At 41.5% G+C, this 26,429-nt stretch overlaps 1 pseudogene; it reads right to left on the reverse strand.

The window, feature by feature from the left end:
- Nucleotides 1-2,751: 2,751 nt before the first annotated feature.
- Nucleotides 2,752-24,513, reverse strand: LOC114321027 (protein NRT1/ PTR FAMILY 2.11-like; annotated as a pseudogene).
- Nucleotides 24,514-26,429: the final 1,916 nt, after the last annotated feature.

Consider the following 26,429-nt stretch of genomic DNA (forward strand, 5'->3'; position numbering starts at 1 on the left):
TGCAGTGGGGTTATGATGAACAAATTAGTTGGTTGGGGAAGGCTGATCTGATATGGTGTATTTCAAAGGGTTAGTGAGTTGCTGTTGTGTTAATGTTGAGTGGAGGCAGAGCAGATCATGAGCTCTGTTTTGTTTAATCATAGTGAGCTGTTGTTGTGTTAATGTTGTTGCTTCTGTGCTGCTGATTTTTTGCTATCTTGCCTGCTTAGCTTACTACTAATGCTGCTGCTGGATGGTTGTTTCTTATGGTAACCTGTTCTTGCTGCTATTGATGCTATTATGATGTGGATGGGGTGTTTTGTTTCTTATGGTTGTTGCAGATTCTAGTTTTGGCTTTGGTTGTGCACGTTTAGGTGTTGGGAGTAGTTAGTTTTGGAGTTGTTTTGTGTCTCTGTTCTTCTTTTTTGTCGTTGATTGATCTCTCACCAATCTCAGGTTTGTGCTAGTGTATGATTGTGCTTTCTCTCCGGTGCCAACCTAGTTGGGATTGTAGAGTTTTAGCTATGATGCTTTTTTGCACTACCTTGTTTTATTGTTGTAAGTTTTCCTCTTGTATTTGGTTCTTCATCAATAAATATTCTTTTGCTGATAAAAAAAAAACTAGCAGTATGTTGTTATTATTTAGGATCATGTTAAGATCCCAACTGGATTTTATGTTCATCTCACGTTGCTAATCCTTTTTCAAGTGATGTCGAGAAGTGTTTCAAGATCGAAGATCTTCCTTATGTGTTGGCCATGGGGCCTTTTACTTGTTGGTGGAATGCAGATGTTGAAAAAGGGTTGAACCCTTTCTCTTATATGTAATGACGTAAGCCTGCAGGCAATTGATTTAATTGTAACTCATGTAGCATTTATTATATATTCGAATGAGAGAATCTTTATTTATTTATTCTTGTTAATGAATAGAATTTCTGCATGTTGTTTCTGAAATTGAATTATAATAATGGATTTGGTAATAGTATTCGAGTAATTAAAAGTGAGGTGTTACACATATCTTATACTTAATATTAATTTTCTTCCTTTTTTAGAAGAATTAGACAAATTTTTTATAGTTTGTAATGTAACTGAATTATTAAGAAAGTAAGATTGTAATAATTACTGCATACCATTAGAGTACAATTGTAAGGATAAACACAATAATAACTTTTTAATACTTTGCTTACTTCTTAACATATTTTTATACATTTGTCACATATATGTATCTCATATTCATGTCCGTACTTTTCAAAAAATAAAGATAAATAAGAAAATATGATGATTACCAAAATCAGATTTCAACAACAAACACGTAAACTTGAGTATAATATTTTTGCATATAACACATTTAATTATAAAAGGAAAAAAAAAAAACAATAAAACTAGTGTAGACTTGATATTGTAATGAAATTTTCATTTTCATTAGGAGCTACTAAAAAAGAGTCAAGTTATTCTCTTAAATTAATATGATTTTTAAAAATAGTTTCTCACCATTTCTTATGACACTACAAGAAAAAACGTTTTTGGCGACCAAAATTTCATTTTTCGTCGCTGAAAGTAGTACAAATGGCGACTAAAATGGAATTAGTCGCCAAAATTGAACACTTTTGCCGACTAAAACACTTTAGTCGCCGAATACAATGGTTTTAGCGACTAAAAGACAGTTTAGTCGCTGAATGTAGGGGTTTTAGCGACTAAAGGCTGTTCAGTAGCCAAAAGTGACGGTTTTTGGCGACTAAAATAATTTAGTAGCCAAAAGTGATGGTTTTGGCGACTAAAAAGCAGATTGGTTGCCGATTATAGGTGTTTTGCCGACTAAAAACAGATTGGTCGCTGAAAGTGAAGCTTTTTGGCTACAAAAAAAAATTTAGTAGCTAAAAACTGAGTATTGGAGACTAAAATTCAGTTTAGTAGCCAAAAGGGGACGTTTTTGGCGACTAAAAGTAGGTTTCGTCGCCAAAACTGCTGATTTTTAATTGGAACTTCTTTTTTTAGCGACAAAAAAATAATTAGTAGCCCAAAATAATAGAATTGGCGACTAAATAATGGTTTTAGTCGCCAAAAGTGGCCTAAATTTTTTTTTAGTAAATAATTTATTTTTTACATAAATTATATTGAATTAAAAAAATTATATTTATAAATATTATTTTGTATTAATAGCGGTTAATATACTATATATATAATATATATTGCATATATATTAATGTGATGGCATAGTGGCATAGTGGAGGGAGCCTTTGGCAAAAGGTTTGGACTGTGGTGGTCGGATGTCTCAAGTTCGAAACTTGGGAGCAACTGGTTCAAAATTTATTTAGTCGCCAAATGTATAATTTAAAAAATATAAATGAGCTTTGGCGACGAAAATTTTAGTCGCTACAGAGTTTGTTTTTGGCGACTAAAAGTGGGTTAGTCGCCCATACCTTCCGCGACTGTTTTCCAGCAACAAACATGGCGACTAAAAAATTTAGTCAGGAAAAGCTGAAACCTGACTTTTGGCGACTAAAACATCACTTTTGGCGACTAAAAATTTAGTCGCCAAATGTGTATTTTCTTGTAGTGTGACAATATTCCTAGCCACACTTGTTTCTTATGTTTTTAAATTTTGTCAATCATCATATCCATATCCATATCCATATAGTATCGTACTTGTATCATGTATCTAGATCCACGTTTCATATTTTACATGTCATTCTACACACTATACCTTCTTGTGCCATGATCATATTGGTTTGAAGATTTTAACATTTTCTATATCAAACAAGACGTTTTTTCTTTTCAAATTGGCATTTTTTCCAGGGCCACGTCAAGGGTATTGACACTAGATCCTTTGTACTTGTACCACTTCGCACAAACTATGAAGTATCCCAAATTCAAGACCTCCAAACCAACAATCAAGTAGTAAAAATAGTCCAATCTCCCCTTGTTAAGATCCTCTGGCAACCAATTCCTCTTCCCATCTCCACCTGTCACACGATGAACTATAGACACAAGGAAGCTACTCAAATAACTAGACAATGCGAATCCACAAAACAAGAAAGATCCAGCTATGCTTCTCATGTTTTCCGGGAATTGCTTGTGGAAGAACTCAACTTGACCGATGATAGTAAATGCCTCAGAAAATCCCGTTAGTGTCAGCTAAGTGATTAACCACCACCAAGACATAGAAGAAATCTTGCCTTTTCTCGGTTCAATCCCCAATGTTGGCCTTGTAAGAGCCAATGTCCTCCTTTCCTTCTCAACAATTGCTGATAGGATCATAGTGAATACAGCAATAACCATGCCCATGCCCATCTTCTAGAGGATTGTGATACCGTCATCCTTTTTTGTGAGCTTTTGTAGCATTGGAACTATGAGTCTGTTATAGATGGGTATCCAAATTGTGAGGCTTAGCATCTGGAAGACATTGTATGATGTTGCTGGGATTAGGAAACCGGTGTTGCCTAGTTGCCTGTTGGATTGGAGGGCTTGGAAGACTATGAAGGTCTGCTGTTGGACTAGGGAGATGGAGTAGACGGTCCCTGCTGCCCATTTGGGGAGTACTCTTAGTACGCATTTCACTTCTTCTACTTGTTGGATGCTGCAAAGTCTCCATGGATTGGTTGCTGAACCATCTGGTTTGATTTGATCTTCTATGGTAATGATTACTGCTTTGTTGAGAAATCTGGGATCATCAATGTTTTTGGTTACCTAGTGAGGAATTAGTAACATATGAATATAGCAAGATAGAAAAGTGTAATATTGAAGACATGAAAATTATTTACATCCTCATCATCTATGCAGATATGACTATGTACCTAATGTACATTTTCTTATTCAACTGCACTCTCTGGGAAGTTACTTCTGTATTCAGTGCTCATGTGTGGCTAACTGTCACGACCCAAACCCGGCCCTATGGGTTTAGCACCGTAACCGGCCAGTAATCCGAGATTACCGAAGGCCTGCTGAACAGTAATACAGTAAAACAGAGTGCAGGGCCTGGCGAAAGCCAATACAGTAAGTAAATAGTGTCCATTGAGCTGTGACAGTCTGTATGCCAAAAGATTTTTCATGCATTCACATACAACAGTACAGTCTATGCAAAATTTACAGTCACACAGTACGGGGACCTAATCCCCTGATAACAGTACGGTAAGCAGTCAGTCTATATAATCCATTCAGTTATTACAGAACAGTAAGACAGTGCAGAAGGGGGAATTGTAAAACACCCCTAAGCCTTAACAGATAGGCTCGGAACCTCGCAGTGAGGCACAAAGGCTGGCTTGACAAAACTGGAGTAACCCTGACGCTCCTAGCCGCGGTCTGGTGCCTGTACACCTACATATATATATATGAGCAGTGAGCTAAAGCCCAGTGAATAACATAAAGCGTAAAGAGGTTAAGGATGAATGTCCTTACAGTATGAAAACAGTTCATTTCAATCAGTCATTCAGTTGTTCAGTACAGTAAACAGTCATATGTGGTACATCCGTTAGCATAGCAGTAAACAGTAGGTCTAGAAGACCGAACAGTAATGATGGCCATCAGTCAGTAAACAGTAGTGGTTCCACGAGGGAACCGACAGAGATCTCTATAACAGTAACAGTAAACAGTAGGGGCTAAGGATGCCACAGTACAGTTCAGAAATAAAGGACATACATTCATTCAGTAAATATTACCAGTTCAGTAAACAATTCAGTTCAATATTCAAAGATAATCAGTTGAACATATCTTTACACAATTGTTACTCACAGAGTTTGGGCTACGGTATGCTAGAGCGTGTCTCCCCAGTCGCCAACCCTACACAGTTAACAGATTGAACACACTAAGCCACACAATTGGGAACGGTAATAACTTAATCCCTAACGCCTCGGTGTGTTCTACATCTATATCCTCAACAAGATATCTTAAACTAGGCCTAAGAATGCCTAGAATGGGATGAGGATGCAAAGATGTACATTTAAAAGCATTTTCAGAAAAACAAAGTCCCGCTCGAGCGCAGGTTTCCCCGCTCGAGCGGACATGCAACAAAGGTACACGCTCGAGCGTAAACTTTCCCGCTCGAGCGTACTGTGAAAGTACTGGATGGGTGAAATCTCCGCTCGACGCCCGCTCGAGCTTGAGACATGACTCCGCTCGAGCGCCCGATCCTCCGCTCGAGCAGACTGTAAAACAGTGCAGAGAGATGCTGGACGCTCGAATTCCACGCTCGAGCGGAAGTGCGAAATGTGGAAAACCCAGATTGCACCTCCAAGCTCAAACTCAAGTCGTTAACAACTCAAAACCGATCCTCTTGGGCTCATTTTCTGGAAAACTCTTGCAAACATATAGAATGACATGATTCAAAACTCAATTTGAGAAATCAAAGCCCAAGGGTGTTTTATTCAAACTCAATTTCAAACCATTTTTCAAGAACAATATGAACATGCAAACATACATGGATTCAAATCATTTTCAAAGCTTTAATGCTGTTTCAAAAGAGCTCAAACCTTCAAAAATAAGATGAACTCATGGAGTATGACCAAAAGATGGACATGCATGTGATGAAACATGGACTACAACCTCAAAACTCATCAATACTAACATGCATGCAAAGATTGAGCTTCAATTCACCATTAATGACCCAATTCATGACTTAGCTCTACAATCTAACATGGACCATGCAGCAATCAACTCAAAACATGAACAAGAAGACAATGGAGCTACCTTAAGTCTTGTAGTTCAAGAAGGGAGCTCAACCATGCAATCTCTTCAACAATTTCTTCAATTTCCAAACAATTCACAAGCAAAATTGAGATGAAATCAACTCCTCAAGTCTCTCTCTCTCTAAGGTCGGCTAGAACAAGAAGAAATGGCTGATGAAATGTTCTACAAGTGTGTACATAAGGCTCAAGTGTGTGTATTGAGTGGGCCACTAAGGGTGGCAGTTCGGTAATTAAGTCCAACTCTTTAATTAGCTTAATTTAATCTAATTTAATCATACCTAATCAGTTTTCAGGTAAATACACCATAAAGTCACATTAATTATGACGGTCATAAAACATTAATCAATTCCGAATTCGGCCGCCGATAGGGCCTTCAATTAGCAATCTAAACATATAAGCATGAACAGACAATCATACAGTCAAACAGATAGAATGCAATTTAACTAACCTATACTCAATCAATTCGGTTTCCAATTTCAGTCAGTCAGTTCAGTACTTTTAATCAGTCCAATTATCAGTCATAATCAATTCAGTTTAACGGTAATCGATGGTTATCGACAATCAATCAGTCATTAATCGGTAAACAGTATGAGGGTTGTTACACTAACCGTATCCCCAATTAAATGGGAGATAATTCATCTAATTAAATAATGAAGTTTTTGCTGATTATTGTTTGGAAGTCAAGAATGGCTGGTACTAATGGAAAAATCATGTGAGCTACAGATTTTGTAAATCAAGTTTCAGCCGAGCTAGTTTTTGTATGATGGTTGTTGGCAAGGTTGTTGGTGGCCGATCTTAACTTTGGCTCCCCCATTTTGTGTATAAATGGGAGTGCATGGGATGCGTGTTTGAGCAGCAACATAGCTATTAAAAAACACAGAGTGAGTGGTGTGTGTGAGTGTGAGTTGTGTTGACAGTATTGTCTCTGTCAGCTGACTGATTTTTTTAGGATCTAAAGCAAATTTTTAACACGGATCTTTCATACATATATTAAGAATAAAAATTATGTGTCTAATTTTTTTTATTTTTTATTTTTCACAGTATTCGTAAAAAGGTTATTTCCAATATATATATATATTTGTTAAAATTTTCTTAAATATACATTAAAGTTTACAATAAGAAAAATGACCAAGATAATTTAAAATGAAGTATCAAATAAAAAGTAAACAAATTGTAACAAAAATCACTAAAAGGTCATTCTTCTAAATTTTTAATTGTAAAATTACTAATCTAATTGGCACAAACCAACTTAGAAGCTAAATCATTTTTAATGGATAAAATTACTAATCCGTTCAATTTTTAATTTGACATAAAGGTAATATTTAACCAATTTTAATTTGAATCAATCGTATTCTATATATAATCTAGGGTTTTTTTTTTAAGGTCCCTCGTATTAAGACATTATAGCATAAAGGACATCTAATATTTTCATAATGTCTAAGGTCCCTCAAGTTGATCTAGAGAAATTTCAGTCCAGAAAAATTTCATTGCAGAGAAATTCCAGTCCAGAGAAATTTCTGCCCAGAGAAATTCTATTCAGAGAAATTCTGGACTACACAGAGAAAATCTCATATTTCTCTGAACTTTCCAAAGAAATTCACTTCAACCCAGAGAAATTTCCCTTTCTAACTCAGAGAAATTTACTGAAAACTAGAAAAATTCTCATCTCCAATCCAGAGAAATTCACTTAACCCAGAGAAATTCTCCCTCTCCAACCCAAACCAGATAAATTCTTCCTCTCCAATCCAGAGAAATTCCAATTTCTGTGATTGGGATGCCAGAGATGGAGAAAATTTCTCTACTTTAACATCATGGGCAACTTTGTATACATCAAGAAGATAAATACAGAAGGGAAAAAATGCAATGAAGCATATTACAGATTCAAAAACTCTAATCTAACCCCAAACAAACAAAATCACGATGAAACATATCGAAAACATACCAAAAAACTGATAATAAACTTGAGAGTATGCAGAATTCATAAAAAAAAAACATACTGAACAAAAACAGAATCTAGATCAAACTAACCGCAGAGAAGTACCTTATCGGGATGAAGATAGACTTTGTCTCTAAAGAGAAGGAAAAGAAACTTGTGCACTTCTGCTATTCTTTTTCTTTCTTTTTTTTTGTGTAATAATATTTAAAATTTAGCTCTGGTAATTTAGCTCACACAACGTCTATTGGCAATGGAAGAAGAAACAAAGATGTTGAAAGAAGCTTTGGCAAAGTGCAACAGTGAATTGCAAGCTTCCAGGAGTATTTGGCAATGGTACTGAATTTTCTCTGGGTTGAGAATTTTCTCTAAGTTGAGAATTTCTCTAGTAATTTAGCTCACAGAACGTCTATTTCGATTATTTTTTTTTCATTTGAACTAAATTTTCTCTGGGTTAAGAATTTTCTCTGGGTTGAGAATTTCTCTGGAGAAAATTCAATTCAAATGAAAAAAAATAATCGAAATAGATGTTCAAAATAAAGAGAATCCTTGACAGTCTTGTGGTGCAAAATAAGCCCCAATCCAAGACCATCCATTCCTGCATGCATACATACCACTCCTGCATGCATACATACCACATAAGAAACAAGAAACATACCCATAAAATCTTCTTAAAGAAAACAGTAATCAAATAGCATGGAATAAATTGACTTCTTGAAAGCCAAGAAATTTATATACCAAAATCTAAACATTGACATATGTCATTATAAATTCAGCAAATCTAGACTACTATTCTACTATTGGAGTTCAAACCCAGTGCTCAAACAGTGATTACCAATCAAAGACCCAAGTCTCTATTTCTCCCCAACAGAAGAAAACCCATTAACTCTAACAGAATCTGTAGACAACACCACTAAATCCTGACTACCTGAACTCTCAACTCGAGCTCGAAACCGGTACTTGTTCTCTGAATTTAATGGATTGGCAGCATAAAAATCCTCATCCATCGAAGGAGGCCATGCAGACTGAGGCAAACCCAGTGGCCTCGCATATCTTCCATTATTATTCTCGAACCCACCTCCATTAACAACTCTCCCTTCTCTGTTTTGATCCATCATCTATTGTTGAAGCTGGTTTTGCGATAAAAACAAAATTTCTCTGGTTTGTCTTCCCCAAATCGAAGAAGAGCACTGTTGTTTCATCATTTGGTCATGTCTCGTTTGCTAAAACTGCAAAACAAAACAAAACATAAACAAAACCCAAAAATAAACAACTAGATGAGAAAAGGGAACAAGTATATATTGTGAGAGAGGCACTGATTGGCATAGAAAGAGGTGTTGATGTTTTTCAGAGGCAGTGGAGCGAGAGACCAAGGAGGGCCGAGAAGGCCTCTAGCTTTGGGAGGTCCTTCATCGTTCATCTTCAACCTCGCCACTTGTCCCGCGGCCTCATAAATCAGATCCCAAGAGTCGTTGTTTCCACCCGGCGGCGTAGTCGGCGGTGATCCATCGAACTTGGCGATTTACTTTTGTTCGTTACTTTGCTATTTGCGAAAGAGAAAGAAGATAAGTGGCTTTGTGATCAGCGATTTGCGAAAGTCGAAGAAAGAATGGCGTCTGGTAGTGGTGATCAAAATGAGGTAGACTGAGAGAGAGAAAGAGAGAGAGTGAGAGAGACAAAAGTTAAATTTCTCAGATATATGTTTAGGGACTTTAGACATCAAAAAATAATTTTATGGATTCCTTCCATTACGAAAAGTGGGAGAGGGACCCTAGACTAATTTTCCCTATAATCTATACATTTGGAAAATAATCATTCAATAATTTCAAATGATTCACCACATCAATAAGTTTTTTGCTTTCTTCCAATAAAAAATAACTATATAGTAGTTTTAAATAATTTATTATATCAATCATCTATTAGTTTTTAACCAACTAGGCCTAGCCTAGTTAGCCACCATACCTTCCTTAGGGCTTAGTCCCAAGGAAGACATGTGTTCAATTCCCCTTAGGGGATTGAATGAAGGGAGAACTTTGTTTTTTGTGTCATCTTTGATCACTTAGATATTTGCTTTGTATCTCCTTGAGAGAGTTGTTCAGTAGTGTCTGTTGGTTGAAACTCATGTTTCATGTTGTGTAGGGAAAATTTTGGATTTGGTGAGAGAGGTTGTATTTGGGTTTGGTGAGTATTGTGTGAGTTTCCTTTGTCACCATTGTAGCTCTTGAGAGTGTTATTCTCTTTTATTAGTGAATTGTTCTCGTTGTGATTGTCTGTGGATGTAGGCTGAGGTTGAACCATGTAAATCTTGGTATTGTGTGATTTGTTTCTCTCTTAGATTTGCATAATTTATCTTGGTGTGGTTGAATTCTTTTGGGACTCATTGCACGAACTATATTCTGTATCATAATTTCCACTGTGCACATCAGTCTCCTCCTCCATTGTTGTATTTGTTGTTTGTTCCTTATGAAATTAGTAAAATCCGTTGTCTGTAGACATAGGTGCATTACCGATTCACGTAAAGCTTGTTTGTATTGTTTGTGGGTGCGTTATTAGCGCTTATATCTGGGCCTTGGGCACAAGAGTTGATACATCTCACCCTCCTCCAAAAATCTTGGCAACTTCCTCCCTTAGAGGTTGATCTATTGATTACGACTTTCCCAGCGTGACGCTTCAGTTCAAAGCTTATCACTGTGAATGCAATTTTTTTCCCTTATTCCCGTTCCTTCTCTTTTCAAGAGAAGGAAGATTATACCAAATTAATTAAAATTGATTTAAAGTAATTTATTGGCCATTTTGTTATTCACAATTTCGGTCAATCGATATGAATATGTTTGGCAATCTCATCATCTAATCCGAGATACGACTCTGGACTTAATGTCAAAGGGTCATAAAATTAACATTGTTGCTAGAAATATAAAAATAGAACACAAAATTAGATACAAAAAAAAGTATAAATGAACAGGATTTATAAATTAGATCCATTTCTAAATTATCTTGCCCATCAAAGCATTGCGTCCAATTTTATGATTGGTTTATGTGTTTAGACTTCAAGTCAATTTTTATTTATTTATATATTTATTTGATCTGTCTAGAATATATATTCTAAAAATTTCAATAAATTACGAAAGTTTGGAAGAAGTCAACCGAAGATGAAAAAAAGTCAAAATTTATCACACAAAAAGCATAAAAAAGCTGAACTACTTTTTGTTTAGTGATTTTTTTAATACTTTTTGTATATATATATATATTAAAATTGGAAAATGCATTGGACCCCACCATCCCCTCTATTTTCTTATTGGCTGAATTTTTTTTTTTTTTTTCTGTCAGGCAATCACAGAGTCTCACGTGGAGTGGGGGTGCTAGGGGTCCCCAGCACGGTTGATTAAAATTTTATTCTCGTCTTATCTAACCCAACCTAAATGAAAAAATCACTATTGACAAAAACAAACTAAAAAAAAGTCAAATTATATGCTGCAGTAAAAAAATAAAATAAAATAAATCAGGAATAGTGTTAGTTACCTAAATTGATTTGAGTAAGGGAGCTTGGAGTTGATAGAATAACTACATGGTTAAAAAGAGAGATCAAAGGTTGGTCCACAAGGTCATTCTGAGGTGCTAGCAAATAGCAAATGGTGGATGAATGGCTATTTGTAGGGGTATTATGCTGGTTGGTCTGTCTTGATGAATGGCAATTTGTCTGAGTTGGGTGGCTACTTGGCTATTTGGCCCTGATTTAATTGCTGAATATTTTAGAAGACAACAATACCAAAGGAATCCAAGAAATTGGCTTATGGGAATGGGATGACTTGGTGATGGCAGATAATATGAACTTTGAGTGGTTGCTGAGAGGGAGATTTGCGCCGGATAAGTACGGCCGAGCTGCAATAATGCGAGTTATGATGGACCTTGCGAGAGCCGTTTGCTCGGTCGAAGCGGTTCCCCATCCCGCCACGCCAGTCCGAGCTACATTTGTCGACTAGAGTGTGGAATCATGCGTAAGGCAGACTGAGCTGTGATTCGGCTAGGCATTCGGTCGGATCCGCAATGGTGCGTCTGGACCGAGCAAAGCATGGCCCGGAATGAATTTAGACCAGGGAGAAGGTCGGCACGCCTCACGGCCAGTCAGTCCGGAAGGATCGACTTCTTATAGCTCAGTTGTATTGATTATGGTTGTGTTTATTCCCAAGGGATAAGTCGGTCGTGACAGCCCGGTAGAGTGTGCCACCTGGACCAATGGTGTGACGGAGGGGAAATCCACACCTGGCACGTGTCAATACCGTTTGGCAGTTCCATACATACTGTTTGGAGGTTTTGGCCTTTGCACGCGTAAGGCAGTGAGAGGCGAGCACTGCTACTTATCCAGGGAAGGACAGCAGAGGTAGTGCGCGCACAATCCCTGAGGCTACATGGCCAGCCTAGAAAAGGGAAGGATGGGGAACGTTGAAGGTAAGCAATTCATGCGATTTGAACAATTCTCTCTCTCTCTCTCTCTCTTGACTTGATCGTCGGAGGGTCTATCCAGCAGCACATCGCCGGGCAGCTCACCATTTCTTTGTCTTCAGGTCAAGTGTCGTTACGTGAAGCTTGAGTTCAAGGAGTACGGAAAGCTAAGGATATTTCGTCCGCCGTACAATTGGCGTCGTCTATGGGAAAAAATTCTTTGATACATAAACCTTACTCTACAAGCTTTTTCGACTGTTTCCATGGCTAACAATGATGAAACTCCACTGTCCATCGTCGATGGTGTCACGCCAGAATCTGTTCAACAAAGAGAAGGCTCCCCTGCTATTCCAGCCATTGCGGGCCTGGAAACCTCTTCGAGAGATGCGCGAGACAAACGCGCACGGAGTACTGATTGCTCGAGGAGTCTAGAGGCCCGTCGACGGCGGGGGGAGTCGCATGCACAATGCCTGGAGCACAAACTCAAAGACCAGGACGCCCTCATTCGCAAGATAGCAGCTGAAATGGAGGTGTTGAAACGCCAGATCAAGGGAAAGGGTGTTGCTGGAGAGGGCAGCCTTAGTGAGCGCACCCCGTCTCCTCGTTCTAGCAGTCGCCACCAAGAAAGGATGCACTCTCTCTCTATCACCAGAAGCTATGGGGTTAAGGACTCCGACCCACTGGTGGGCAAATCTCACACTCGCGATAGCACCTACCGTTCCTCACGCCCATCATCGACATCATGATACTCTTTTTCCGCCCGTTCGGGAGACCTGAGGGATGTGTTGGAGGAGAGGGCTCGCCGTAGGGAGGCTCAGAGACTGCCGGCGTTGTAGAGGCTAAGCTCCCAAATCCGTTGTAGTGAGGAAATGGCAATGCCAGGACCCAGAGTGGTGGCCCCAGCGCTCGTGGACAAAGAGCTAGCGAGACTTACAGCTACGCCGATGTCTCCAAAAATCGAGAGTACACCACTCCCTATCGAATTCCACCAGCCTAAGTTCACGTTGTACAACGGCAAGACGGATCCGTACATGCACGTGAGTCATTACCGGCAAGTAATGGCAGGACACCGACGTAATGACACCTTGATGTGCCTCATATTCCCAGCAAGCTTAGGAGAACTGGGCCTGAAATGGCTCGAAAGGCTTCCGAAGGGGAGTATCGAGGGATGGCAGCAACTAGCGGAGGCCTTTGTCACCAGATTCAAAACCAACACTCGAACGCCAAAGGAGGTCGACCATCTCCTGGGCGTCAAGATGGTGTCTGGAAGTTCGCTGAAGGCATACAATGCGAAGTACTGGGAAACTTACAATGAGATCCTCGACTGCCCTACCAATCTGGTGATTACTCAATACAAGCGTGGTCTCCCAGTCAAACATAGGTTGCGAGACTCGCTTACAATGCACTAGCCCGCAACCATGGAGTCCTTAATGCAACGGATCAACGAACACATCCGTGTGGAGGATGATTCCGCTTCCGCAACTGAGAAAGCTAATCCAGTCGCAGCGGACAGAAGAATGGCGGGGAAGGTTCACTCGGTGGGGCAGGAGGACAACAGCCCAAACGACCGGTCAAAAGATCAACGTCGTGGCTGGAACCGCGATGATAGAAATAAAGGTCGCAGAAACGACCGAGCTAACGCTCCCCGTGACGAAGAGGAAGATGCCAAGAGAAAATTGAAAGTGCGGACCGGTATCACCACGGTCTTTAAAATCCTTATTTACCACATCTTGAGTGAAATTCGAGGTGAACCTTTTGTTCGTTGGCCGGCCAAGTTGGGGAGTACATAGAGAGGCTTCAACTCAGATATCGCTGCACCTTCCATAAGGAACGAGGGCACCGAACAGAGGATTGCTTGCCGCTCAAACAACATTTGGAGGAGCTGGTGGCAGCTGGACATCTGGACCAATACATCGATGGGGGCATGAAAGCCGCTCCGTTGGGACAGACCAAACCAAACGGCCTAGCCGCCCTGGACGCGGCGCCACAAGGTGTAATCAATGTCATCCATGGCATCATTGAACCTGCAAGGGTCTGCGAGCTGAGAGGGATGATTAAGAAAGCCGAGCACATGAGGGAGGTACTCTCTGTTCAGCTCGTTGTGAAGAAAGGAAAGACCGAAGAAAAAGATATCCTTTCATTTTCAAGTAAGGACTTGGAGAGAATTCAAGTGCCCCACAATGACGCCCTAGTAGTGACTCTTCGCGTCAAAGACTTCGACATTAAAAGAATTTTGATTGACTAGGGGAGTTCGGTCGAAATCATGTATTATGACGCGTTCAAACAAATGAAGTTGGAGGACAAGGACTTAGCCCCTGCAACGTCTCTTTTGGTTGGCTTCAACTCTCAACCAGAATGGCCGATTGGAAAGATCATATTGCCGGTCAAAGCGGGTTAGGTCATGAAACAAGTAGAATTCTAGGTGCTTAAGGTCCCATCCACCTACAACTTAATATTGGGCAGGGGCTGGTTGCACGCCATGCAAGCCGTAGCGTCGACCTACCATCAGGTTTTGCACTTCCCAGCGCCAACCAGGCAGGTAGAAAAGGTTTGGGGAGACCAGGTAATGGCAAAACAGTGCTTCGTCACAGTGAATGGCAGCCGAGCCACCAAAGGGTTTGTTCAAATGATAGAGGGCCCGGAGGGAAAGGACGTCCTGGAAGACGTAGGAAGAAAGGCCGAGGAGAAATCAGTTGAAGATTTGGTGGAGGTACACATTGACGAGAACGATCCAACTAAGTTCTTTCTTTTGGGATCATCCTTGTCCAGCACCGAGCGACTCGAATATGTCAACTTCTTGGTTTCCAACATAAAAGCTTTTGCATGGATGCCTTACGACATGCTTGGAGTCGACCCTAGCTTCATCTGCCATCAGTTGAATGTCTTTCCGAATGCACTGCCGGTAATCCAGAGGACACGACGCTCGACCCTGCACCATGTCGAGATAGTGGCAGAGGAAGTCAAGAACTTATTGGAAGTAGGGGCAATAAAAGAAGTGCAATAACCTCAGTAGATCTCTAACACGGTCGTGGTGCTGAAGAAAAACAATAAATGGTCGGTGTGCGTTGATTATAAGACAGTCTATCGCGCGTGTCCAAATGATAGCTTTCCCCTCCCAAGAATCGACCAGCTGGTAGATTTAACTGCTGGCCATCAGAGGTTTAGCTTCCTGGATGCATATCATGGCTACCACTAGATTTTCATGTATGAACCGGACCGATAGATCACTTCATTCACCACTCCAAGAGGCCTGTATTGTTACAAAGTCATGCCATTCGGACTGAAAAACGCCGGGGCAACTTTTTAGAGGATGGTAACCAAGATATTCGCTTCCCTTCTGGACCGCACCATGGAGGCTTACATCGATGATATAGTGGTAAAGAGTAAGGAAAAGTCTCAACACCTCGCTGACCTAGCAGAGATGTTCGCTACACTTAAACAGCACAAGCTGCGTTTGAATGCCTCCAAGTGCGTCTTCGGAGTTGGCACCGGAACGTTTCTGGGTTTTTTGGTCACAAACCAAGGAATTGAAGTCGACCCTTCCCAAATCAAGGCGATACAAGAACTGGAGCGACCAAACTCCACAAAGGACGTGCAACATCTTGCCGGGATGGCAGCCGCGCTGAACAGATTTATAAGCCGGTCTTCAGATCGTTGCAGGCCCTTCTTCAAAACTTTGAAGGCCAAGTTCTTCTAGGATGACGAATGTGACCGTGCGTTGGCGGATCTAAAAGTATAACTTTCCTCAGCCGCTATCCTGGTCACACCAAAACCAGGCAAAGAACTGTATCTCTACTACTTGGCAGTCTCTCAAAATGCGGTGAGCGCCGTCCTAGTCTGTGCTGAAGGAACCCAGCACCTTTCCATCTTCTACGTAAGCAAGACCTTGCTGCCGGCTGAATCAAGATATCTGCCGCTGGAAAAATTGGCCCTGGCCCTCATGATGGCTTCCAGAAAACTAGCACACTATTTTCATGCCCACACAATAGTCGTGCTAACTGAGTTTCCACTTAAAGTGCTATTTGAAAAGGTGGACTTTACCGAGAGGATTTTGAAATGGACTGTAGAATTAGGGCAATACGACATCAAGTTCCAACCATGTACCGCAATCAAGCTCAAGCTCTGGCTGACTTTGTGGCGGAGTTTGCCCCTAGAATGCATCCAATTTGCCTGGTTGATTTGGCTAGCGCGGATTTGGCGCAACTGATGGTTCAGGTAACATGGACAAGTGGTGGATCACAACTGGGAGAAGGGCAAATGAAAGCCGAAGTGGAGAACCCAGATAACTTATCAAAAGACAAGCCCGACCAAGACATGGAAAGAGACCAAAATGAACCGACCAGTACCTTGGAGTTGAGAAGCTCCCAAAACCCATCAGACTGCTGGAAATTGTTTATTAACGAGATGTGGAAGCTATTCGTCGGTGGGGCCTCCAACAGACATGGCGCCAGGCTAGGAATCGTACTGACTTCCCCGGATGGGTTGGTTATCGAGCAAGCAATTACGCTCGGCTTCTCGGCGTCCAACAATGAGACAGAATATGAGGCCCTCCTCACCAGATTGAGAAGTGCATTAAGAATGAAAGCGTCAACCGTTATGGTATTCAGCGACTCTAAGCTGGTGGTCAATCAGGTCTCTGGGGAGTATGAAGCCAGGGATGAAAGAATGACCAAGTATCAGGCACTGGTACGCGTAGAAATCAAAAAGCTCGTCGCGATAAGAGTGGAACAAATCAACCGCGAAAAAAACAACACAGCTGATGAACTGGCCAGCCTTGCATCCATGCAAACAATTTTCCCCAATCCTTTGATGATAGAATTCCTACCTCGGCCTAGCTTTGAGGAACCAGAAGTGTCTGAAGTACTCTGCACCGACTTAGGACCATCCTAGATGAACCCCATCATCGCCTTCCTAAAAGATAGAATTCTACTGGAAGAAAAGAAGGTGGCCAACAAAATTCGGGCCAAGTCAGAACAATTTTGGCTCTCTCCATCTGGAGCCTTATACAAGAAGTCTTTCACCGGGCCGTTTCTGAAGTGCGTTCGGCCCGACAAGGTGGAAGCTTTCCTCTAGGAGATTCATGAAGGCATCTACAAGAGTCATATTAGGGGAAGATCTTTGGCTTACCGAGCAATTTCCCAAGGTTATTGGTGGCCATGCATGCAGGCGGACACGGAGAAATATGTTCGAAGGTATGAAAAATGTCAAAAATTTGCTCACCAAATCCACCAGCTGGCCAGAGAGTTGCTCCCCCTTACAAGTCCTTGGCCGTTCGCGCTTTGGGGGTTGGATATTATGGGACCACTCCCAACAGCTCCGAGCAACCGCAAGTTTTTCATCGCTGCTACCGACTACTTCACTAAGTGGGTCGAGGCAGAGCCATTGGCAACCATAAAGGAAAAAGATGTGAAGAAATTCATTTGGAAAAATGTCGTCACTCGCTTTGGTATACCGAAGGCCCTCATCTCGGATAATGGCACTCAATTTGATGGAAAACTCTTTCGCGAATTTTGCGAGGAGTTAAAGATCGAGTTCTATAATTCAACACCGGCCTACCCTCAGTCAAATGGTCAAGTAGAATCCTCAAACAAGACCATCCTGGATGGACTGAAGAAGCGGCTAGAGAAAGCCAAAGAGAGGTGGGCTGAAGAACTCCCAATGTGCTTTGGGCATACCGCACCACGCCGAGACGTTCGGCCGGGGAAACACCATTCGCCTTGGGCTATGGCATAGAAGTCGTCATCCCACTGGAAATCGACATGCCAACCATCTGGTTTGAAAGCTTTTGGCCAGACTTGAATAATGAAGTAGTGGCCTTGGAACTTGACCTAGCTGAAGAAAGAAGGGAACGGGCTCTGATCCACATAGCAGCCTATCAGCAAGAGGTCTCCAAGAAATACAACAAGGTCGTGCATCCAAGGGTATTCAAGATCGGAGACTGGGTCTTGAGAAAGGTAATGGGCAACATGGTGATCCCGGGCGAAGGCAAACTCGGTGCAAATTGGGAAGAACCATATAAGGTAACTGGCCTTGCGGGCAAAGGGGCATACTATCTGGAGGACTTGGATGGTAAAGCTATCTCCAGACCGTGGAATGCAGCTAATTTTAAGATTTTTTACTTTTGAAATGTAATTGTTTTTGTTCCTTAGCCTTTTGGCATTTGATATAAATCGCTGACATGTAATGAAAGATAGCCCTACTTTTTTCTTATATTATGTGTTTATGACATCACAAGGACATTGGGCCACTATGGATGCCAGGGGCAAGGAGACCAACTTGCACTAGAGCGAGCTGATTTTTTCTCACCGACGTGAAGACAAGTCGTACAAACAGTTGGTGTTCTGCCCAACTTGTAAGGGCCGAGCTGATTTTTGCTCGCCCGAAATGAAATGTTGGCGTTCTGCCCAACTTGTAAGGGCCGAGCTGATTTTTGCTCACCTGAAATGAAATGTCGGCGTTCTGACCAACTTGTAAGGGCCAAGCTAATTTTTCCTCGCCCAAAATGAAATGTTGGCGTTTTGCCTAACTTGTAAGGGCTGAGCTGATTTTTACTCGCCCAAAATGAAATGTTGGCGTTTGACCAACTTGAGAGGGCCGAGCTGATGTCGCTCGCCCGTGTAAAATATTGACATTTTGCCCAACTTCCTATGGGCCGAGCTGATTTTGGTTGCCCGACCTGGAACTTGTATTTGACAGATATTTCACAGATATTTTAAGTCGAAGAAAATTTGCTCATTATAACCGAGATATTAACGATTGCACAGAAATAGATACAAGGTGGGCAAAAAGTTAAAGTTTTCATTGATTGAGCAAGTTGGATTACAAAGGTGGGGCCAAGCCCGGTTACATAAAAAATAAATAAATAAAAAAAAGGAGGGAAGGGAAAGAAAAAAGGATCGAAGATTAATGTAGATCTATGTCAACGGTCTGCTCGACCAATCCCTCCGCGACCTCATCTACCGTAGCGTCCACCACCGCGACAACCTCCTTCTCGGTCTCTTGATCTTTGGCCCCCTCAGAAGCTTCAGGAGGAATTTGCTCAGTAGGTTGCGCGGCGGTAGCTTCCGCTTCAGCTGCTTGCTTAGCCTCTTTGATGAGCCTCTTCTGCATCGCGCTAGCATAAGCTTGCATATGGGCCGGGATGAAGGCGGCAGGAGGGTTTTGAAACACCTCAGCATCTGGGCCAAGGCCAAGGTTTTCCATGGCGGCTTTCCAGCCGCACTGGAAAAAGATGTCCTTGGTCCCCTGAACCTGCCGTTCATAAGTCCTCTCACCCTCTGCGTAACTGCGATCCTCAGCAACGTCGACCTCCTTGTCCAGCTCGGCTTTATGGGCGTCGCGGAGCTTGCGGAGCTCGTCTATGTATCGAGCCTTAGTCTTTTGGAGGGCCCTTTGCTTGTCCTCATCTGCCCAGGCCAATCTTTCGGCAAGTTTGTCGCGCTCGGCCTCTGATGCTTCTTGCGCGGCCTTCAATTTTTGCAGCTCGGCCGCCTTGGCCTTATTGTCGGTAATGGCCTCCCGCAGACTCTTCCTCACAGCTATCATTCGCTTGTGGGTGAGATGGTTCTTCTGCGCGGCCTGCAAACACACGAAGATTGTTAGAATAGAAAAAACTAAGCAACAACTTGACGATCAAGAAGACTGCCAACTTACCAACACTACTGATTTCGCAACCGAGCGGAGCACCTTCAGGTCAGACAGCTCTTCGTGCTTCTTCATGTCAGCGGGAAGGAGCAGCCCCTTGGTCATATTGAAACCGAAAGAGTAATCCTTGTCCGCGTAGACTGAGTCCACAGTGGAGACAACCCGACCATTGTATGATAACTCTGGCGACCAGACCGGGAGGGCACTGGATCCTGTGGATGGCTAGGTGATCGGTTGTTCGGTCTGGTCCCCCAAGTCGGTAGAGGCATGCTCGGTTGAATCCTCGTCGGCCAGATGTTGTTCGGTTTGATTTTTTCTCGGTCTCTTCTTCGACCGACCCGCAACTTGTTCGCTGGCAAGAGCCAACACAGCCCCCTCCTCTTGCATGGCCGGTATGAAAGAAGTCCCCACAGATGCCTCCGGTGGCTGGGAGTCGCTTGCCTCGCCTGTGATCATTGACTTGATTGCTCGGATCTTCGCCATTTCTTGCTCGGCTGTTAGAGGGACCAGTTTGATCGGTGGAAGGCTTGGATCTGGTTCTGGAGAGGGTGCACGTAGAAAGTCGGTCACTCTGCTCTTGCGCGGCGCCGTATAGCGGTAGCTCGGTTCGAAGCCAAGCAACTTTGGTGATTCTCGCTCCTCAGTCGGATGACGCAACAAAACCCTTATAGCTTCCTGTTTAGCATGGGAGTAATCCTCTGCCAAGAGCTTATAATCTGCAAAAAGAAGAAGTGTTAGATTCGCCGAGATGCTCACCGGCACTCCCAAAATCTTTCCTAATGTACCAGCCCGGTATGGGTGCCTCAGTGTCCTCGTAATGACCGGACACCCACAGGAAGTCATCATCGTTAGTTTCTTTATCCGGATTACCTTCGATGAGGTTTGCTCGGGCTTTCCTGACCTTCAAATACCAGCAAAGCCCACCTTTATTTTTGCTAAAACTATATTGGTGAAATATCTCAGCGAGGTCGAGATTCGGACCGAGTATTCTATTTAGCTCGGCCACACCGTTTATTATTTTGTATGTATTGTTGGAGACTGGGCACGGCCTTGTCTGCCTCAAAAACTCGCAGGTCAGCGGTTGGACCGGGAAGCGCAGGCCTCCTTCTACTATGGACACCACCGTGAAGGGGCATTTGTCTAGCTCAGCCCAAGGAGTGTCTCCTTTCTTGGCGAGCTCCAAGTGGACATCATCTGGGATGTTGTACTCTCTACGGAACTCGGCCAGTGCCCCAAGAGAACTCACCATGAACCAGTATTTCCCCATCTATCCCGGTTTTATTTATTAGGGTGACTTAGGTCGTATCTCGGTGAAAAGTTTTTGAGTGTTTGCTCAGACTTTGAGCTTCACCGTTGGTAACGCCGAATGGGCCTGGTCGGTCCTAGTTTGTTCTGCATTATTAAGAAATAAGGCCAAGGATTAGCGTGGCATAAATTGCACGGCTTCTATATGGACGTTCCTAGCTCGGTAAAAGTTTTCTGGGGCGTTTGATCGGTCTGACTCTACCTCGGTTCAGTTATCTGGCCGATTTGGCCTTCCTAGTTCGGTTCCGGCTTTCAGCTCGGTCGAGGCCCCAAGAAGAGACCTTAAACAAGTTTTTACTCGGCTAAATCCTATTATGGATCTAAATGGTGGATTTAGCTCGATCTTACCCAGGGTTCAAGCTGTTTATCCTAAATATGGAATTTGTGCACTGAAACTTGGGGAAACAAGGGGCATGGGAGCCCCATCTGCTTCTCCGGTTCCAGTTTTTCCTAGGGTGTACCAGTACTACCCCAAAGAGGGGTACTGGTAGGATTCTAACAGTCCCAAGCAAGAACATGAAGAACAAAAATGAAGAACTTGAAGAACACAAATGGAAAATACAAAGTATGGGCGGAAAAACTTACTGATATCGGATGCCAATCAGAGAGCAAACGATCACGAGCTTATTTGCAACTTCTGAAAGAACGGAGATGGTTGAAAATGAGGCAAACAACAGCAAAGGTGGTGGTGGTAGGAGCTCGACGATTCGAAAGCTAGGGTTTGGCTCTAAGAGGAAGGTGAACAGTAAGGGCATGGGGGACCCCTCGTATGTGTATAAAAAGAGTGGCAAATCTAAAAGGCGGCAGACATTTGAATTTTACGCGTGAGGGAGACAGTTGTGGGGCTGCATGGGTCCAATGGTGTGAAGCCACGTGGCATCGAAGAGATGGCTCTGTCAGTACGGCTATACGATCGATGACAAGACTACTGGCGCAATTCAAAAGACAGACCAAATAGGATAGCTCGGTAGTGGCGGTAATCCCAATCACGCTCAGCTCGGATAGGATTAAAGGGAAATTGAAAGGGAGATTTGCGCCAGATAAGTACGGCCGAGCTGCAATAACGCGAGTTATGACGGACCTTGCGAGAGCTGTTTTCTCGGTCGAAGCGGTTGCCCGTCCTGCCACGCCGGGTCGAGCTATATTTGTCGACCGGAGCGTGGAATCATGTGTAAGCCAGACCGAGCTGTGATTCGGCTAGGCATTCGGTCGGATCCGCAATAGTGCGTCTAGACCGAGCAAAGCATGGCCCAGAATGAATTTACACTGGGGAGAAGGCCGACACGCCTCACGGCCAGTCAGTCCAAAAGGATCGCCTTCTTACAGCTCGGTTGTATTGATTATGGCTGTGTTTACTCGCATGGGATAGGTCGGTCATGACATCCTGGTAGAGTGTGCCACCTGGACCAATGGTGTGACGGAGAGGAAATCCACTCCTGGCATGCGTTAATACCGTTTGGCAGTTCCACACATACTGTTTGGAGGTTTTGGCCTTTACACGTGTAAGGTAGTGAGAGGCGAGCACTGGCACCTGTCTAGGGAAGGACAACAGAGGTAGTGCGCGCACAATCTCTGAGGCTGTATGGCCAGCCTAGAAAACGGAAGGAGGGGGAACGTTGAAGGTAAGCAATTCATGCGATCTGAACAATTCTCTCTCTCTCTCTCTAAAAAGTGCTCCCTTTTTCTTCAAGTGGTCTGACTTGATCGTCGGAGGGTCTATCCAGCAGCACACTGCCGGGCAACTCACCATTTCTTTGTCTTCAAGTCAAGTGTCGTTACGTGAAGCTTGAGTTCAAGGAGTACAAAAAGCTAAGGATATTTTTCCCCCCGTACAGTTGCTAATGATGTTATATAAAGATTGTTATGCTGCTGGTATGCTATGCTGCTGGTATGATTTGCTCAGCTGGTACGCTATGCTGTTGTGATGGACTCTGGTTCTGTTTGGGTGTTTTGCCTCTTGGCTGCTCAGTTATGCTCTGGTTAGTTATGATGTGCTATTGTTTGTTGAGCTTGCATCTTGACTGAGGGTGATCTGAGCATGGCTGCTGCTGTGATGGACTCTAGTGTGGTTTGGTGGTTTTGTCTCAGGTCTGTGTTGGTCTGCTCTGCTAGTGGGCTGTTTTGCTGGTTTGTGTTAATCTGTTTTGATATGTTTGCTCGAGCTACTCAGCTAGCAGCAACATTGGTTTGGGGTCTAGCAGCAGTAGTGCTTCAGTGGGTCTGATTGCTCAGTTGTGCTGTTGTTGCTGTGGTGTTTTGGTTTATTTCTTTCATTAGTTTCTCGCCAACTCTAGGGGTGCTAGCAAATGATAGGATGACCTTTTAGGTGCCAACCTAGTTGGGATGATTTAGCTCATTGTGATGCTCTTGCACTTCCCTTTTCTTTATTGGTGTAATTTATTTTGTACCATGTACTTGATCCTTACATCAATAAAGTCTCTTTTTTGCCGATAAAAAAAAAAGATTGTTCTGTTAACACCACTTTCCTCTTCTTAATTGCAGCCACTATGACCTGCACCACACTAGTCAATGGACTACCATGTGGAACCACCATGACATAAATTCTTGTACCAATGAAGAACACAACACAAGACAAGAACATGAGGAATGTAGGAATAGCCAATCCCAAAGCCCAGTTCACATTAGACTGAACATATGCAAATCACTGTCAATGACACCATCATTGCAAAAGTGAATGTGAAGTAATACCAATTGAAGAAGCTTGAAATTGCCCTCTTTCCAGACTCAGCTTTGGGGTTGAATTGGTCTGCTCCAAAGACCAGGTTACATGGTCTTATGGCACTGGCTCCAACTACTAGTAGTCCAAAGCCACTTAGTAGGAAAGTCATTTGCCATGGGGTTGGACCTTTTGCAAGACGTTGAGGACTCTTTTGATCCACATTGGGGGGATGGTGGGTTGAGATTGTTGCTGTGAGTGTCAGTGTGAGCATACCCTGTGATTAAAGATGGAAAATCAAATAGCGTATTATTAAGAAATATACCTCGAAATGAGCTGTATGGTGTAGATTTAAAATTGGTGGGATGTAAATCATACCTAGAATGATTGTGATCTATAGATGTATTCTGTTGGTATTTTTTCTGGGTTTGTGGTATTGTTGAATGGAGTAACATATGTTTTGTAGAAGAAACAGTTTCTGTTTAGTCCTGTAAAAAGCACTTGATGGTCTAGTTCAAGTAAGTGGTATTACTATGGATTTCAATTCAATTATTTGATCCCTTAATTTTTAAGGGTTTCGTATATAGATTATTCATTAAAAAAATCAAATTAATTTGATAATTATATCCGTTTGATTTAAACATATTGGGCAAATTACAATAGTATTCTTTATACTTTGGTCCTTGTGTCATTTTAGTTCCTGTAAATTCAATTGACTCAATTTTGACATGAATTTATGACTTTATCCCAATTTGGTCAAATTGATTACAACTCTTAACATTAATTTATGAAAAATATTCAAATAGGTGTCATGCGCCATATTTTTAAAGGCAAAATTATAAACTTACCCATCTCATTGAGTTAACTTCAATCAATTTAGTGATATTTTTTTTTCTTAAAAAATTATAATGATATTATCAGTTGGACCAAATTTGCGCAAAATCTAAAATTAAGATTCAAAATAGAGTCAATTGAAAGTGTAGGAACTAAAATAACACAAAAGGTAAAATATAAAGATTACCAGTATAACTCGTTCAAATATATTTGTCTTACAAAAATAAATAGACTATTTTTAAAATTATATATATTTATTTTTTGAAGACATATAATGAAATCACGTGACTAAAATCATTGGATCAATCTTAATTTTTCAAGTGAATGATCTTCATATTGAGAGTTAAAAAATAACCGATAAAATCACTAAAATAGGACGCGTGAGAACTAGAGCCCATCTCTTTTGTAAAATGGTAATTTCAAAACTTTGCCAAAATTTATTTCCGACGTAAACAAATAAAATCCCTTGCCAAAATGACATTGGTTTTGTTTGAAGTTTAGTGCTTGCGGTGAAGTAATGAAAATGGAGATCTACATATGCCAATAAGGGTTGTCTGGGATGTTTTATATAAGTGTATTTTTTAATTTTTTGATTAAAAAAGTAGAGAAAAAATATGTATGTTTAGGATATCTTTTTGACTTTTTAAGAAAATATGTGTAATAAAATATTGTAATAAAATCAAAATGAGCATTCTACCATTGTTGACTTTTTGATTTTTAACTTTTTGACTTTTTGGTAGTTGCATTCAAAGGACAAAATAATAATTTTGCCCTATAGGGTTTCCCTACAAGTTTCCCCCAAATAGTATAAACTTTTTTACTTTTTTTTAAGTAACTTTTTGACTTTTTTAAAAATCAACAAATTAAATATTTTTAATTCAAAAAACAGTTAAAAGGGAATTTTGGGTAAATTCTAATTTGCACACTTGCACTTTTCACCAAATTCCACTTTGATCCCTATATATAATGTCTCAATGGGACCACATAATTAAATGTGGTGTTATCATTTATAAGAAGCTTACAATTTAAGTGATTCAATTTAGTTAATAGGCTTAAGGGTATATGTGTTATGGACCTAATGTGTAGATACTAGTTGTATAAGTTCTATTTCTATGAGGGGCAGAAATAGAAATTAAAACATATTGGTTAAAGTTGGTTTTCATTCCTTTTGAACTTCCACAACTTTCTTAATCAAACAGGAGTTAAAAGAAGTTACAAAGTTAGTGGTCTTGTATGGTGGAACATGGAAGACAAAGTGGAAGAAGTTAAAGCACATGTGAAGAATATGATGAACAAAGTGACTTAGTGGAAGACATGGAGGGATATGTGGCATTGTGGGAATGAAAGTGGAAGAGTAGGTAGTTTTAGGTAGTTATTGGGCAATTATTGCTGGAAGTTTTTTCCTATAAATAGCCATTGATGGCTACATTTACAAGGAACCAGAACCAGAACCAGAACCAGATCCAAAAACCAGCCTATTTTACTTTACATTTTCTAGTTCTTTATTTTCTAGTTATTTACTTTCCAGTTCTTTACATTCCAGTCCTTTACTTTCCTGCACTGCATTTTAATTTCTTAGGAGTAGTTCTTAGTTAGTCTGTTCATGCTGGAATCCCCTTCGAGGCTGTGAAAGTGCGAAGGTACATTTGTAAACATTGGTTTACTTAATGAAATTATTTTCTGACACTGTTCTCTCCCTTCTTCTTTTACTTTTGTGATTAGTTATTCTAAATTTTCTCCTAAAACAGGCCACCAGTAAAAGTCCTCTTCATTGAGGCTAAAAGAACTTCAAAGCAATTGTCTGATAAATTGGTTGGCATTTATTATCTCTGTAAAAACTTATTGATCCTTGCTGGCACGCTCTAATTACATTTTTAACCTTCGAAAACCAAAAAAGCCAACAGATACCACGTCATCATCCATACGTGATATTATCGAC

This window comes from Camellia sinensis, chromosome 15 (assembly GCF_055761805.1).
Source record: "Camellia sinensis isolate YWXY chromosome 15, ASM5576180v1, whole genome shotgun sequence".
NCBI lineage: Eukaryota > Viridiplantae > Streptophyta > Magnoliopsida > Ericales > Theaceae > Camellia > Camellia sinensis.